At 35.1% G+C, this 15,730-nt stretch overlaps 1 protein-coding gene across 4 annotated transcripts in view; it reads left to right on the plus strand.

Moving 5' to 3' along the window:
• Positions 1 to 15,730, plus strand: part of PIK3R5 (phosphoinositide-3-kinase regulatory subunit 5) — a 116,798-nt gene that overhangs the window by 28,061 nt on the left and 73,007 nt on the right. For all 4 annotated transcript variants that reach the window (XM_031965513.1, XM_031965514.1, XM_003768715.4 and 1 more), the window contains one exon: positions 4,108 to 4,252. The gene's annotated coding sequence lies outside the window, so the exon portion shown is untranslated. The remainder of the gene's footprint in view (positions 1 to 4,107; positions 4,253 to 15,730) is intronic.

Consider the following 15,730-nt stretch of genomic DNA (forward strand, 5'->3'; position numbering starts at 1 on the left):
ATCTGTTGAGAAAGGTGGGAGGGAGACAGTCAAATCTGAACTTTAGGATAATCACTTTGACAATTGGGTGGAAAATGAATCAGATGGGAGAAACTTGAAGTAGGGAATTTAATTAAGGGGCTATTTCAAAAGTCCAGATGAGAAGTGAACGAGGGTAGTGGTTTGTTAGTGGTGAAAAAGGGACATTTTGAAAAATATTGCAGAGAAAGAAACTTCCAGATTTGGCAACTGATTGGATATGTGGTATGGAAGAGATCACTAGAAGATGACACTAAGATTTTGAACATGACTGACTGGAGTATTGGTTGAACCTTCAATAGTAATTGGGAATATCAATGTTGGAAGAGAAATCAAAGGCTTTCTAGTCCAATTTGTACATCAATAAGAATTTTCTCTATAATAAAGCTGACAGATAATCATCTAGCCTTTCTTAAAGTTGTTACCTTTTAGGCAATCCATTTTACTTTTGAATATATTAAATTGTTAAAAAATTTTTTTTCATTTAGTTTTAATATTTTTTTTTTGGTAATCTATTGTTTAGGAGTTTTTAACCTTTTTTTTTATTCTGGATCCCTTTGGTAATCAGAACTACCCCATTGTTCCTAGTTTTGCTTTCTAGAGCCAAGAAAAAAAATTATTTCTTTCACATGATAATTCTTTGAACTTGTAAAAACATCTTTCATGTCTTCTCCTAGCCATTTGTGGGCTAGACACTCCCAATTCCTTCAGTAGAGCCTCCTATTTCATATTAGCATGATTTACAAGTCTTCCAACATCCTGATTATCTTCCTCTGGTCTTTCTTCAGTTTATCAATGTTTTTCCTAAAATGTGGTTCCTACAAATGAATATAATACTCCATGTGTAATTGGATCAGAGAAGAGAACTATGTTAGTTTTAGTCTGCTATGTTATATTGGTAATACATATTTAGTTCACAGTCCATTAAAACCCCCAAAAAATTTTCAGAGGAATTACTGTATAATCCTGATACTTTTCCATCTTGAAATGATAACATTGACTTTTTTCAAACCCAAGTATAAGACTTTACCTTTATTCCTGATAAATGTCACTTAAATGTGACATTTGTTCATTTGTTCAGTCACATCTGATTCTTCATGATGCCATGGATCTTAATATACAATACTGTCTGTGAGATTGGCAAAAATACTGGAGTGGTTTACCATTTCCTTCTCTAGTGGATTAAAGCAAAAGAGGTTGAGTGACATGATTAGAGTTCACACAGTAAGTATAAGAAGTTAGATTTGAACTCAGGTCTTCTTGACTCTAGGCCCATTGCTCTATCCACTGAACCACCTACCTGCTCTGTATTCTGTTAGAATCTTTTTTGGATCTTGATTAAGCCATATGGTGTTTTGAAATTCCTCTAAACTTAATATCTTAATATTTTGAAAAAAATTTATAGCACAGGGCAAACACAAATCTTTGAGGTACTCTTCTCACCAGATTCCATGCTCTCCAGTTCTGGAATCATAATCAAATTAATTCTATTATTGTGCCTGAAAGGGATGACATCTACTGCTAATCCTTATCGCTGAAATGACATTCCCTGGCACCACTGCCATATCATGTTGTCTGACTTCCTATATTAAATTCTTTTATAATATATTCTAAATGGCTTCATGACCTTAATATTAAAAATAATGCTATAAAATTAGAAAAGAAGCAAATCACATACCTTTACAGCTATGGAAAATAGTCTTAACCAAAGGATAAAGGCAAAGACATAAGATAAAATATGTAACTTTATATGAAACTGAAAAGTTTTTTTACAAACAAAATTAATTCACCTAGAATAAAGGGGGAAGCAGTCAAATGGGAAAAAGTCTTTGTAAGAGTTTTTGTATATTTTCTAATAAGAATTTGGTGTCTAAGATATGTAAAAAAATTAGCACAAATGTATATGACCAAAAACTATCACATAGTGAACTCTTAGTAATTTTTTTTGGTTTATTAATTTAATTTTCTCTTTTTGTTCAATATTATTTAGTAGAAAATACTTATTATGTTCAGTTGGTTTTACTTATTTCCCTATGCATCACTTCATACAAATATTTCCTCATTTTTTGAATTTTTGATATTCATCATTTCTTACTGCACAGTAATATTTCATTCCTTCATTAAGGGAAACTGAGCACTGAACCTTTGATTTCCATTGGTGAAGGAAGCTCCTTCCAGGCTTGGTGTGAGGATCAAATAAGATAATATTTGCAAAGCGCTTAGTACAGTGCCTGGCACATGTTAGGTGCTGAATAAATGTTTGTTTCTTCCTCCCTTCCTCCCCACTCTCTTGTTCCTGAAAAGGATTGTCTTCTACCAATGCCAAGAACACTGAGAAGTTAAGTGACTTGCCCAGGGTGATAATATGTGTTAGAGGCTGGTCTTCCTAGACACAAGATCTTTCCATTATCACACAGTGCTCTTCTCTTGGTCTTGAACAGCTTTTTCCTAGATATTTCCATTCCCCCTATCCATTTCTCTCTTCTACCTAACCAAGTGGAGTTCCTTTGTATTATCTTAGCATGTTTATTTACTAATGAGGGAATGAAATTTTACCCCTTCAGTATTAATCCATGTATTCTACTAACTTCTCCCCTATTTCTTTTTTATTGCTTTCTTCTCAATGCCTCTCTATGTGCAAAGTGGTTTGAATCAAATTATCAACAGTGGAATTCCTCTACCCTTTGTGGTCTTGCTTGTCTCTTTTTGTTGTTTAGTCATTTCAATCACATTCGAGTCTTTCTGACTCAATTTGTGTTTTTGTTTATTTGTTTTGTTTTGTTTTGTTTTTGCAAAGATATTGGAGTGGTTTGCCATTTCTTTCTCCTGCTTATTTGACAGATAAGAAAACTGGGCTAAACAGGGTTAAATGACTTGCCCAGGGTCACACAGCAAACATTTCATTTCTTAAGTTTTTATTACTTTCTGAAGTATTTCGTTTTCTTCTGTTTGGGTCCTTTGCATGTTGAATTACTTACTTCTGTGTTTCAACATTCACTCATTCTCTGTGATGCCCAGGCTCAGCTCTGCAAAATGTGCTATTTTGAGGTACCAACTAAACTTTGCTTTGTAGAATATCACATTCGAGTTAATCCTTTGATTCCTAGTAAACACTAAATCTTGGAACCTCTAAGATTTTTTCTTGATTCTTATGTAATTTATCTAATGCTGTAATTCTGAAGTTTGATTGGTATTTCTTGTTGAGTTAAACTTGGGGTTCTTTCTTTTATAGAATCTATCTGTATTTTGCCATCTGCTTCCTAAATTTTTGGATCATTTTCATGGATGATTCCTTGAAGTGTGGTTTTCTTTAGTATTAGAATTTAACAATATCTCAAAGGATCAAGCCCAATTTTTTCACCAGTTGATATACCTGGTTCCCCCAGTATTTAATTTTTTTTTTTTTCTGGAAGACATATTTCTTAGACTTCCTGGTTGAATCTTATTGTTGAGTTCAGTATTATAGTTTGAAGAATTCATATTTTCTTATAATCTTATTTTTTAATTGTTTAATTTAATTGTTCATATGATCATGTTTTTGAAATTGCTTTTTGTTATTTTTTCTTCTACTTCTGTATCTTTGCATCCCAGCGTTCTTATTTTCAGAGAATCTTCTGTTATCGAAAATGTCCAGTTTTTGTTCTAAATTTTCTAGTTTTTTGTTAGTCTTTTTGAGTTCTTCCTTAGCTTTAATCCCTGCCTTCCTCTCTTTATATGATTTCCACACATTCCCATCAATTAAATTTTGATTATTCTTCTCCACCTCATTCTGGAGATTCTTGGATTTGCTGTACTCTCATTTAAGAAGACTGCAGAATTTATTGTAAATAAATAAATACTAGCTTCATGGGAATTTTAACTCCATTTTCTTTGTTGCAAAATACTTGTTTGTTGATATGACTCCTTTTAAAAAAATTATTATTGTTTGTTCATTTCTCCTGGTTAGCTTTTATCTGTCTTTATCCATCATTCTGTTGATTTGTCTATGGTTTCTCTGATAAAAGCACTCCTCTTCTTCCCACTCACTCATCTTTCCTTTCTAGTAGAACTTTGAAATAGTTCTGAATTACAGTCTTCCCTTCTTCATAGGAATGAGCTCTCTCAGGACCCTATCAAAGGATTACTATTGAAAGCCACACCTAAAACTGCAGTTGCCAAAAGAGTCAAGAAGACCCCTACTATGGCTGTGGGCTGTGATGTCAGAGAAGGAGGAAGTTGGGGACGATAAAGGCAGGTAAGAGAACTGATTTCAGTTAATCCACAAGCATTTAATAAATTCTTACTATGTGTTAGGCACTGTGTCTTCAAGCACTAGGGGTATTAAAAAAACAACTTTGTCTTTAAGTAATTTTATTCTAATGAAGGATACATCATACAAGTAGATGCAAGGTAATTTTAGAGAGAAAGACACTGACACCTGGAAGAATGAGTAAAGCCACCTAACTACAAGAGGTGTTGCCTCAGCTGAATTTTGAAGGAAACTAGATTTGGAAATAAATAAGAACTTTGCAGGGATAGGTGACAGCCAATAGAGTATTGTTTGTGAAAACAGCAAATAGAATAGTATTATCTTAGAATGAATGGACAATAAGATTTGAAAACTGGAAAGATAGGAAGAGAACAAGTTGTAAAGAGTTTAATTCTAAACAGAAGTGTGTGTGTGTGTGTGTGTGTGTGTGTGTGTATGTGTGTGTGTGTGTGTGTGTGTGTGTGTGTTTTAAGGCAAGAGTTAAATGTCATAGTGAATAGTGTGCTGGATTTAGAGTCAGGAAGATCTACATTCATATCTTATCTCAGATATTTACTATGTGACCCAGGGTTTTCTCTGTTTCCTCACAAATGAGGAAGTTGGATTTGTTGGCATCCACAATCCTTTCCAATTCTAAATCTATGATCCTAGACTATCAGGAGGCTGTTATAACAATTCAAGTGAGAAACAATGAAGGAGTGAACTAGGGTAGTATTTGGGTGATATGTGGAAAGAAGGGAATATATATGATAGAGATTGTGAAACTAGGAAAAATAAAATGAAATAACTATTTGAATATGTGGGGTGAAAAAGGACAAGAAATACAGGATAATATTAAAGTAGTAAATCACAAAAGCTAGAAAGATGATGAAGTCCTTGACAGAAACAGGGAATTGGAAAGGGGTATATATATTTTTGTGGGAATGTTTTGGACATGTTAACTATGAAACACTTATGATTTATCTACTTTGAAATATCCAATAGGTAATTTGTAGTTATCTTTTTTTTTTTAATTGAAGTAATTGGGATTAAGTGACTTGCCCAGTTAAGTGACACAGATAGGAAGTATTAAGTTTCTAAGGCTAGATTTGAAATCAGATCCTCCTGACTTCAGGGATAGTGCTCTATCCACCGCACCACTTAGCTGTCCTCAATAGGTAATTTGTAATGCAAGATTGAAATTCAGGAGAAAAATTGTGTGTGTGTGTGTGTGTGTGTGTGTATGTAAGTTTTCAAAGATGGAGATAGGGGCATGTTTATAAGGAAAGAACCAGTAGATAAGTGAAGACCAAAGATTGGAGGGTAGATGATAATAGACCTGAAGTAGAAAGAGGGGACATCAAGAACATAGGCAGAAGAGTTGGCCCTCCAATTTTTTCTTCATATTGTTGCTATTTTGGCGTTATTTGATTTTTTTTCTTATTTATTTGGGCTGGTGAGGGAGAATTTCATACCAAGTTAGCTTTCACATTATTCTCTTTCTAGGATTCATGTATACTTAATGTTCCATACAAATTGATCTACCTGCAGTTGTCCAAAGCCTATTTCCAGTCCCTATGCCTTTTGACACACAGACCTCCACATTGGAATGTACTTCTTTTTGCATTTGCCTCTTAGAATTCTTAGTGTCCTTCAAAATTTAACTTAGATACCACCTTCTAAGTGAAGCCTTTCCTGATCCCCTCAGTTGTGATGCAGTCATTCTCTTCAAATTAATTTCTCTTACTCTTTTACTGTGAACAACAATAGAATATATGTTTATTGACAGAAGGGCTTAGGTCATTTTTTGTTATTGTATCTTGAATGCTTAGTATAGATGTTAATAATTGTGTCAAATAAATGTGTGACATATAAGTGTAAAATATGAAAACATGAACTTTTTTTCAATAGGAAACAAATAGTTTCTATGCTCAAAGAGTCATTGGATCTAATTTTTAATTATATTGAATAACAGGGTTAAATCAAAGATTATGCTGCTAAATTAGAGAGGAATGTGGTTGATCTTGGAGAACTTCTTTCCCCAAGGAGTTGTAGCTTTCCATTGAAATCATCATAATATTCTGAGCTGTGATTTAAGATGTGATTTAAGGAAGATTTAAATGGCCATGAGATTCTATATGTTGCAGTGGTTCTGAGGTCCTTGAAAAGCCCGTAAGACCTATTGAATATGGACATATATCACTCGCCTGCTTAAAAAATCATCAAGTGAATCCTTATTGCCTCGACAGTAAACTTAAATTACAAGAAAAATGATTATTATTAAAATACTTTGCCTGGTACTATCAGCATCTTTTAGTATTTGGCGTATCTTCTTTCCCACCTTTTCATATTACTCTGCAACCTTCTATTCCCCAATATAGTTTGCACTTTGCTCGTATCATTTATTATACTATATATGTTGTAATATCCTTAGTCCTACATTCTGTTGAATTATCACCCAAACTTTAAAGTCTGATCGTCCCAGTTGGATATTTTCTCTCTAGACTCACCAAGCACTTTCATTTCATCTCTATAAAATACTTATCATGCAATCAGCCAATCAAAAATACATTTATTAAAAATGCCTACTGTGTGACAGGCACTCTGTTAGATGCCTGGGATATAAAAAGAGGTAAAAGATAATCTTTATCCTCAAGAAGATTAAAATCTAAAATAATGTTACCTTGATTGGTGACTTATACTTCAATTAATTAGAAAGTCTCATAGAAGGCAAGGGTCATGTATTATGGGAATTCTTTATCACCCCTAGTAGGTAGTCACAGTAGGTCCTTACTATTTATTTGTTAAATGAATAAAGAGTAGCAGGACAGGCGGTGAGCCACTTCCAGATGCTGTGATGGTCATTTGGTGATGGGCATTCAGTGTAGCAATTTACTTCATTTTTCCTTCATGGGAGACCCTTTAAAAAAAACAAAGCTTTCTCCCCCTTCATTCTTGGCTGCCTCTGCTGTATTCAATTGTCCTTCTCTGCCATGGTGGTTGTGCTATTTACCAGTGCTGAGCCATAAACCATGTTATTACAGAAGAATTCAGGAAACCTGAACTCAAACCCCAGCTCTGTATAGATAACTTGGGTAACTTTGAGTGGGTCACTTCCCCTCTAAGGAGTCATTGTTTCTGACTGTAAAATCAGAGCTGAACTAGATGACTCAGAAGTTCCTTCAGTCTCTGACTTTGTGTTTTTTTTTTTTTTGTCATGTCACTGAATCAATAAGAGTACCTACAAATTATTGGATAATTGGAGATAGAATAAAGTGGAGACAGAGACAGCAGTGGCATTTTGTATTTTGCATTTTTCAGTTCTGAAGAGGCTTGTTGTAGATCTAAGCAAATATTATTTCCTTGTGGGGGATGGGGGTGAGAGAGGTAGTTAAATATTATGAAAGTCAACATTTGTCCTGTGACTCAGCCACAGACCAGGTGACTGAGATGGTACAGCTTGTTACAGAAAAGCGGGAGGGCTGAGACCTTTTTAAAGAGTTTTGGGAGGTAATTCACAGACCCTTAAAACTCCCTTCATGCTTTTGGCATGAAGCTTCTTTGAAACTGACAAGCAAACTGAGACAGTGTAATACTAAGAACATCGAGCTTGTCAGGAAACAACTGAATTTTAATCCTGTTGCTGTCTATTAGCAGATTTGTGGCCATGGACAAGTGACTTAATCTGTCTGATTCTAATTTTTCCCATTTATAAAAAGAATAATGATAATCATAATACTTCACAGGTTGCGAAGATCACATAGGATAATAATATCTATAAGCATTTTGCAAATTTTAAAGCTGTATTGATTAGCTATAATTTTTTATTTGCTGAGGTCTAGAGAAGTAGAATAATTTTTTTCACAGTATTAGGGAATTATAGAGGGCAGTTAGGTAGCACAGTGCATGGAGTCCCAAGCTTAGAGTCAAGTTCAAATTTGGCCTCACATACTTATTAGCTGTGTGACCTTGAGCAAGTTACTTCACCCTATTTGCCTCAGTTTCCTTATCTGTAAAATGAGCTGAAGAAGGAAATGACTAACTGTTCCAGAGTCTTTGCAAAGAAAAGCCCAGTGGAATTATGAATTATGAAGATTTGGACACAGCTGAAATGACTGAATGACCAGCAACAAAGAAAATTATGAAACTAGGATTCCAGCCTAGGCCCTCTGATTTAAAAGTCAATATTCTTTACATAGTTTTACTGTGTTTCTCTGTAGATTCAGTTTCACACTTGAAGAAAACTGTATGTCTCCATAGTGAAGACTTAGACTCACTTCCTCCCCACTCACTCACTGGTAATAACCCTGGTTCCAAGGTATAGAGTTAGAGTTTCTTTCTCAAATATTGTCCAGGACTCTGAAACCTTATACTCAGGCAATAATGTGACCCTAAGAAATTGAATGAAAGGAAAAGTGTAGTACGTTGCATGGCTTTGAAGTAAAGGAAAAAGAAGGTGAGAAGGAAAATGGCAGTGTTCAAATAATCTAAGTTGAAACAATAAGGAAATAATAAAAAAAAATCCCATCTATACTTTGAAAAGTGTTTTATAAGCATGATTTCATTTGATCTTCAAAACAATACTGTGTGGTAGGTACCATAGGTATTATTATCATTCCCAATTTCAAAAAAAGGAAAGAAAATAAAAGAAAAAAAAAGAAATTGAAGTTTAATTACTTTCCCAATGTTACATAATTAATAACTATCAGAGGCAGGCCTGACATTATCCACAATGCCATACTGCACTCTTACAAGGGTGATGGTAGCAGGAATGGAGAGGAATGATTGAATATTTCAAAAAGAAAAAAACTAGGTTTATTTAATGGTAGCCATTGTTCATATCCTAGAACTTCATAACTAGAAAGAATCTTAGAGATTATTTAATCCTATTCCTACATTTTGTAGATAAGGAAAATGAAGCTAGTGGAGGTTAGGTAATTTTTAGAGGTCAGTGAATTATGTACTCCATCTCTGGCCAGTGATCTGACAACTCTGTGTTTTAAAATGTGATCCCTCCCATTCTCAGATACCATCTTCTTGGTCAGTCATTTACTTACTAAATAAATTTTTCTTTTCTGTACCTTTTTCCTTCAGTGGGTTAGAATAATACAACCTCTGTCTTTCCCTGTGGTCTTCATTTTTTTTTTTAAATAAACATTGGGAAATATTTATATTCCTTCGGCAAGGGTAATTTGTGCCTATGTGAATCATCATAAGTGGGTATATGTCATCTGTTTTGATAAGTGTTGAGAAGTTCTCTGTTATAGCCTGGATATATGCTTCAGGAAGACAATAGGCATCTCTAATGTTAATCAGATCTCAGTACCTTTAATTAAGAAAACAACAATTTCCCCTCCTCTTCCCTTCTTTTTCTTCCCCTTATTGATTGATCTTTCATTTAGTAGTTTTACTTTATCATTCTTTGGAGGACAAGAAACTTCTTTTTTCTTAGAAAATCTAACTCTTTTTTCAGGAAGAGCCCCAAATCTGTTCTTAAGCTCTAATTATACAAGTATCCTTTTCCTTCCCTTTCCTCTCTGTGTAACTGTTATCTTTTATCATGGCCAGGGCCAAATGTCCCTTCTTCTATCTCAGATTTGGTATTTCCTTTCCTCTTCCTCCATGAAGTCTTGATTCTTTTTACTTTAGGATTTTCCCTTTCTCCCTAAAAAACTGGAGCTGTACTTGAGATGTATTTGGAGACCCCCTCGCCTTATCCTTTACGAGAGAAATCAGCCTTATTTGGAACATTGATAATAGTCTCCTGATGCTGGCAGAAATACAAACATTGCTCACTCAAAGGAAGACATGAGAGTTTCCCTTACTTTTTTGTAATGGTTGAGTTTTTTAAACCTTGTTTCTTGAAACTCCTTATGGGTGTTTTTATCACAACCCTAAACTAATTTTTTTAACAGCCAATTATGACTTCTTGATCATCTGACAAGAGCTATTCAAAGTTTTTTCCTTGTTTCAACAACTCCACAGTCACAGTTATACTCATCTCCTCTTCAGCCTTACACCAATTTCCTGTATATTTGCTCCACCCTCCAACACACTCAGTCAATTTACTTAACCCTCAAATGGTTCCACTTACCTATCTCATCTTGCCAACTACCTACTCTTTATCCTTCTTGAGTGTGTTTCTTTAGTTTCTACTCTTAATCTTCCTTAGTCATTTTCCCAGCCCCTTTAATTTTCCTCCATTTGCTTTCTTTTATAATTCAGAAGTAGAATCTGAACCTGTTTCTGGTCCTAGATATTGTTATTCAAATTTTCTACTTTTCATCCTGAACTTGGCCAACTTTCTTCTCCCTGAATCCAGGGAATTCAATCTCTGAGCAGCTTCACAACAAACTCCTTCAAGTCACTTACATAATTTTTAAAATTACTATTCAATATTAGTTCTCTCTTTTCCCCCAAATGGACTAATTAAGAGTAATTATGGGGGAAAGATGATGAATTTGCTTTAAGGGATGTTGATTTCAAGGCTCTGGTGGGACATCCAAGTGAAGATTTCCAACAGGCAGTTGGAGATATGAGACTGGAGCTGTAGGGCTGGACAAGTCACTAGTTGTGCCTGCAGATAGATTCAGAAGTCATTTCTAATTTGCAATTTTACAAAATCTATGTTGGGATGATAGTTGAAACTGGGTGAGACTATTAAGTAAGATTATAAATTGAGAAGAGAAAAAAACCTCCCATTCTTCCTTTATGTTTGTATTCTCAGGCCAAAGAGTAACATAGAAGAAACCTTAATGTATCTAAATATTTTATTGTTTACATAGATCTCTAGTTAAAAGCAAGAGGAAGTAGGCTTGCTGTGTGTAATAGGTTTTAGGGTTCAGTATGTTATTGATGTAGAGTCAAGAGGTGTATGGGGTACACTGCAGCCACATGAAACCCTCTTCTTTCAGTTTGCCCATTACCTTATCTTTTATTTTATTTTATTTTATTTTTTTACCAATTTATTAATTTATTTCTAGGTAGGTAGGGATTAAAAAAAATATTATAACTTTTTATTGACAGAACCCATGCCTGGGTAATTTTTTTTTTTTTACAACATTATCCCTTGCACTCACTTCTGTTCCAAGTTTTCCCCTCCCTCCCTTCACCCCTTCCCCAAGATGGCAAGCAGTCCTATACATGTTAAATATGTCACAGTATATCCTAGATACAATATGTGTGTGCAGAACTGAACAATTCTCTTGTTGCACAGGAAGAATTGGATTCAGAAGGTAAAAATAATCTGGGAAGAAAAACAAAAATGCAAACAGTTTACATTCATTTCCCAGTGTTCTTTCTTTGGGTGTAGCTACTTCTGTTCATCCTTGATCAATTGAAACTGAGTTAGATCTGAGAAATCCAGTTCCATCAGAATACATCCTCATACAGTTGTTGTTGAGGTTGTTGAGGTATATAATGATCTCCTGGTTCTGCTCATTTCACTTAGCATCAGTTCATGTAAGTCTTGCTAATCCTCTCTGTATTCATCCTGCTGGTCATTTCTTACAGAACAATAATATTCCATAACATTCATATACCACAATTTACCCAATCATTCTTCAATGATGGGCATCCATTCATTTTCCAATTTCTAGCCACTACAAACAGGGCTGCCACAAACATTTTGGCACATACAGGTCTCTTTCCCTTATTTAGTATCTCTTTGGGATATAAACCCAGTAGAAACACTGCTGGATCAAAGGATATGCACAGTTTGATAACTTTTTGAGCATAGTTCCAAATTGCTCTCCAGAATGTCTGGATGTATTCACAATTCCACCAACAATGTATTAGTGTCCCTGTTTTTCCACATCCCCTCCAATATTCCTCATTATCTTTCCCTGTCATTCTAGCCAATCTGACAGGTGTGTAGTGGTATCTCAGAGTTGTCTTAATTTGCATTTCTCTGATTAATAATGACTTGGAGCCTATTTTCATATGGCTAGAAATAGTTTCAATTTCTTCATCTGAGAATTGTCTATTCATATCCTTTGATGCTCATTACCTTATTAATTCTTATCCTGGGTTCTAAGGCAGCAATTAGATACAGTAGATAGAACACTGGGCCTATAGTCAGGAAGACTTAATACTTTAGCTATGTGACTCTAAGCAAGTTATTTGACCCCTATCTGGCAAAATGAAATATTGATAAAGTACTATGCAAACCTTAAAGTGCTATATAAATGCTAAGTAACTGGATGGTGATGATAATGATTGGTGCTGGTAAGGTAATCTAGTTGTGTATTCTGATAATCCTCACAAATTAATAAAATTGCAGCATCTTTCTAATTTACCAGTGATCCCTCTACTCCAGTTTACTAAACTAGACAAATCTCTTTTCCTTTAAACTTTCAGCTATGTCTAAATCTTAGGCTTAAATAAAACATCAAAGTCGATAACTGTACAGCATAGCAAACAATAAAAAGAAACATAAAATGACTATTCATAATATATCAAGATGAGAAACAATGTAGCCAGAGTACTGTTTAATTGTTACTGATATCCTTTACATCTCTTCAGTTCTGGAAATCCTTCCCCAGCCTTCAGGTTTCTCAAAATACAAGTTAAAATTTCTCAAGAATTTGTTCCACATTTCTCTAAGATGTGTTAAACTCAATTTACCAGAAGATGCTTCTTCATACTCTTTCTTTTTAAAAATTAAATCTCAGTATTTTAGGAAATAAGATCTCTTAGTTCTCTCTGGGGCTGTGACAATTAAAGCATTATGGGATAAGAGTTATATTGCCAGTCTCCTCACAGACTCCTCATAGATCACAAACTGTTATTTTGCATGATTCTGAAGTAGGATTGGTAACTGTCTTTAAGTATATGATGGATTGAAACATGAAAAAGGTATTAGACATGAACTTCTTGACTTGAGAAGATAGAAGTAGTAGTGATGAATAAAAGTTGTTAAGAGGTAAATTTAGGCTTGATTTAAAAGAGGAAAACATACTAATAATTAAAACTATCCCCAAAAAGAATTGACTAGTTTGGGAGATATTAAGCTCTTTAAGCAAAAGGTGAATGTCTTATTTTTAGTTTATTATAGAAATGACACTTGTTCATAGATTGGTTGAACCAGATGGTCTCTGAAGCCTTTCAAACTCTAATATATTGATGCCATCAAGTGGGAGGAAATCATATGAAAATCAAGGAGGGTATGTGAGGTATCAGGTACTTGAGAAGAATTACATGCTGACCATATTGAGTTTTATTTGGATGGTAGAATATCCAAGTAGAAATGTCAATTCATGAGTTGGATATAGAGGTGACAGGTTAATGACCTGTCTTAATTTACCTAATAGTAAAATATAGAAAAGTAAATTTCCAAATCATTTTGTATTCATTTTGTATATATCCTATGTTACTAATCTATGAACAAGCTATATTTCCCCTCTCAATTAAATATAAGCACTTTGAGGGTAGGTGCATTTTGGCATTTTTATTCTCACCTAGAACAATACATAGTTACTCCTGGTATATAGTAGATATTTGATAAATGCTTAATGAGACTTCCTGGTCACATGATTAACAAGATGGAGGATTCTGATGGCAAAATGCCAAAACTTGTCCAAAAGAGAAATTTTGAAGCAAAAATAAAGCAACTTCAACTGTTTCCATGAATTAGGACACTTGAAATCCAAAAGAAGGTTAAAAACAAAAAATCCCCCCCCCCCAACCCAATCCATGAACTGATTTCTATACTGAGCTTACATAGTACTTTTCCTCCACTATCCATTGTTGGAATCTTTACAAATTGTTAAGCCATTAGAGTTGATAGAGACAATAATTATCTAATTTGGCATGGTTCAATGATTGATTTGATCTTGGAAGGAGATGTTTTGGGCCGGAACTTGAAACAAGGTACTAAGTACAACTGATAGACAATAATGCTTGTGTTCATACCTCCCTTGAAGTTCTGAGGGCCAGAGAGCACTCTGGGAGATAACCCAGAATCCCATTCTCTCCAGAAGGAGGAGTTAACCTTTGGGAGATCATATATATAGAGGAAGCTCTTAGAGCTGGAAAGAGTTACTTGGGAACATTCACTGGGATTGGAGAGGAGCACTCTGGGAGGAAGCCCACAAGCCCTATCTTCGAGGCAAGAGAGATTCATTGTATTTTCCAGCTTGGTGCTGGCTGGAGGCTGAAGAAAGCAGAGGCAGAAGCCAAGGACAAAGCTGCAAGAGCTCTTGGAACCAAGCAGAGAGATAGGCCTGAGCTAACCGGGCTATATTGAAGGACACAATAAAAGATCTGAACTTTTACCAGCTGGCTGCGATTTTGGAGTAATTATTTATTTCAACTGAGACTAAGGCTGCCTCCAGAAAACCTCTCCGAGAAACCTGCTTTCTCTCAGAGAGAACACTTATTTTTAAGTACAAAAACACCAACAATCCATGGTACTGGCAGCAAGGCTGCACTGAGCTAACTGAAAGGGTTGACATTGGGCTTGCAACAGAACCCAAACCTAAACCCAGTTTCCTCCTATCTTTGTCCAGGGCCTTGGAGATCTCAGCCCCAGGATTGCTATTGCCCAGTATTGTGGCAGTGCTCCAGGGGCAGTAGTTTGGTTGGTGGAAGGAGTCTGCATCATAAAAGATCTCTGCAAGAGAGCCAGGAACAGAAGGAAAGAGGCAGGACACATTTCTGAGTGTGAAGGAAAGCTCAAAACCCCACTCATTTCACCCTTCTTTCAGAGTCTTAGAGGTCCAAATTATATAAATTAACTCCATAGCAGCTATTTGAATTGCTGGTGCCAGGCCAGAGAAGTGAGGAATAGAAGGAGCATAAGACATTGTGTGTATGGGCAGGGAGAGGTACTATGTGGTATTCTGCTAAGCCTGAGCTCAGCATCCAACTGGGGCCATTTCTGTCCTTTCAGAAATTAATTATGACAGAGACCTAAGCTGGTAAACTGTGAATTGCTTAGTATGGGAGAAGGCTGAGACTCTTTGAGATCCAATCCTCAAGGAAACTCCCATTAGAAAAGTGCGTCAGACAGTGAATAGGAGAAAATAGGATGTATCTGAAATCTCAGAAAGAAGACCTTGAATTTGAATTTGAAGACCTTGAATATAAGCAGATAAATCAACAGATAAAGCATAAACAAAAGAAAGAAATATGACCTCTATATTTCTATCTGGTTCAAACATGTCTCAATAAATGCTACCAAACAAAGGAAAACAATCTGACACTTGATGAGACAGAGAACTTTGTGGAATTTTAGAAGAACATCTAATCACAATATGCTTTTTCTGCGTAGTTTAAAAAAACACTGAGAATTATGAGAGCAGAATTTATGGCCCATATAATAAAAATAAAGTCAGCATAGAAAAATTGGAATCTGCAGTGGTCTAGATGCAAGTCTAGAATAGAAATAGAAAATCAGTAATGAAGAGAGAAAAATAAACTCTCTCAAGAAAGGAGTACAAAAATGCAACAACAACAAGAACAATCCCCCAAATTAATGAACAA

This window comes from Sarcophilus harrisii, chromosome 4, assembly GCF_902635505.1.
Source record: "Sarcophilus harrisii chromosome 4, mSarHar1.11, whole genome shotgun sequence".
Taxonomy (NCBI): domain Eukaryota; kingdom Metazoa; phylum Chordata; class Mammalia; order Dasyuromorphia; family Dasyuridae; genus Sarcophilus; species Sarcophilus harrisii.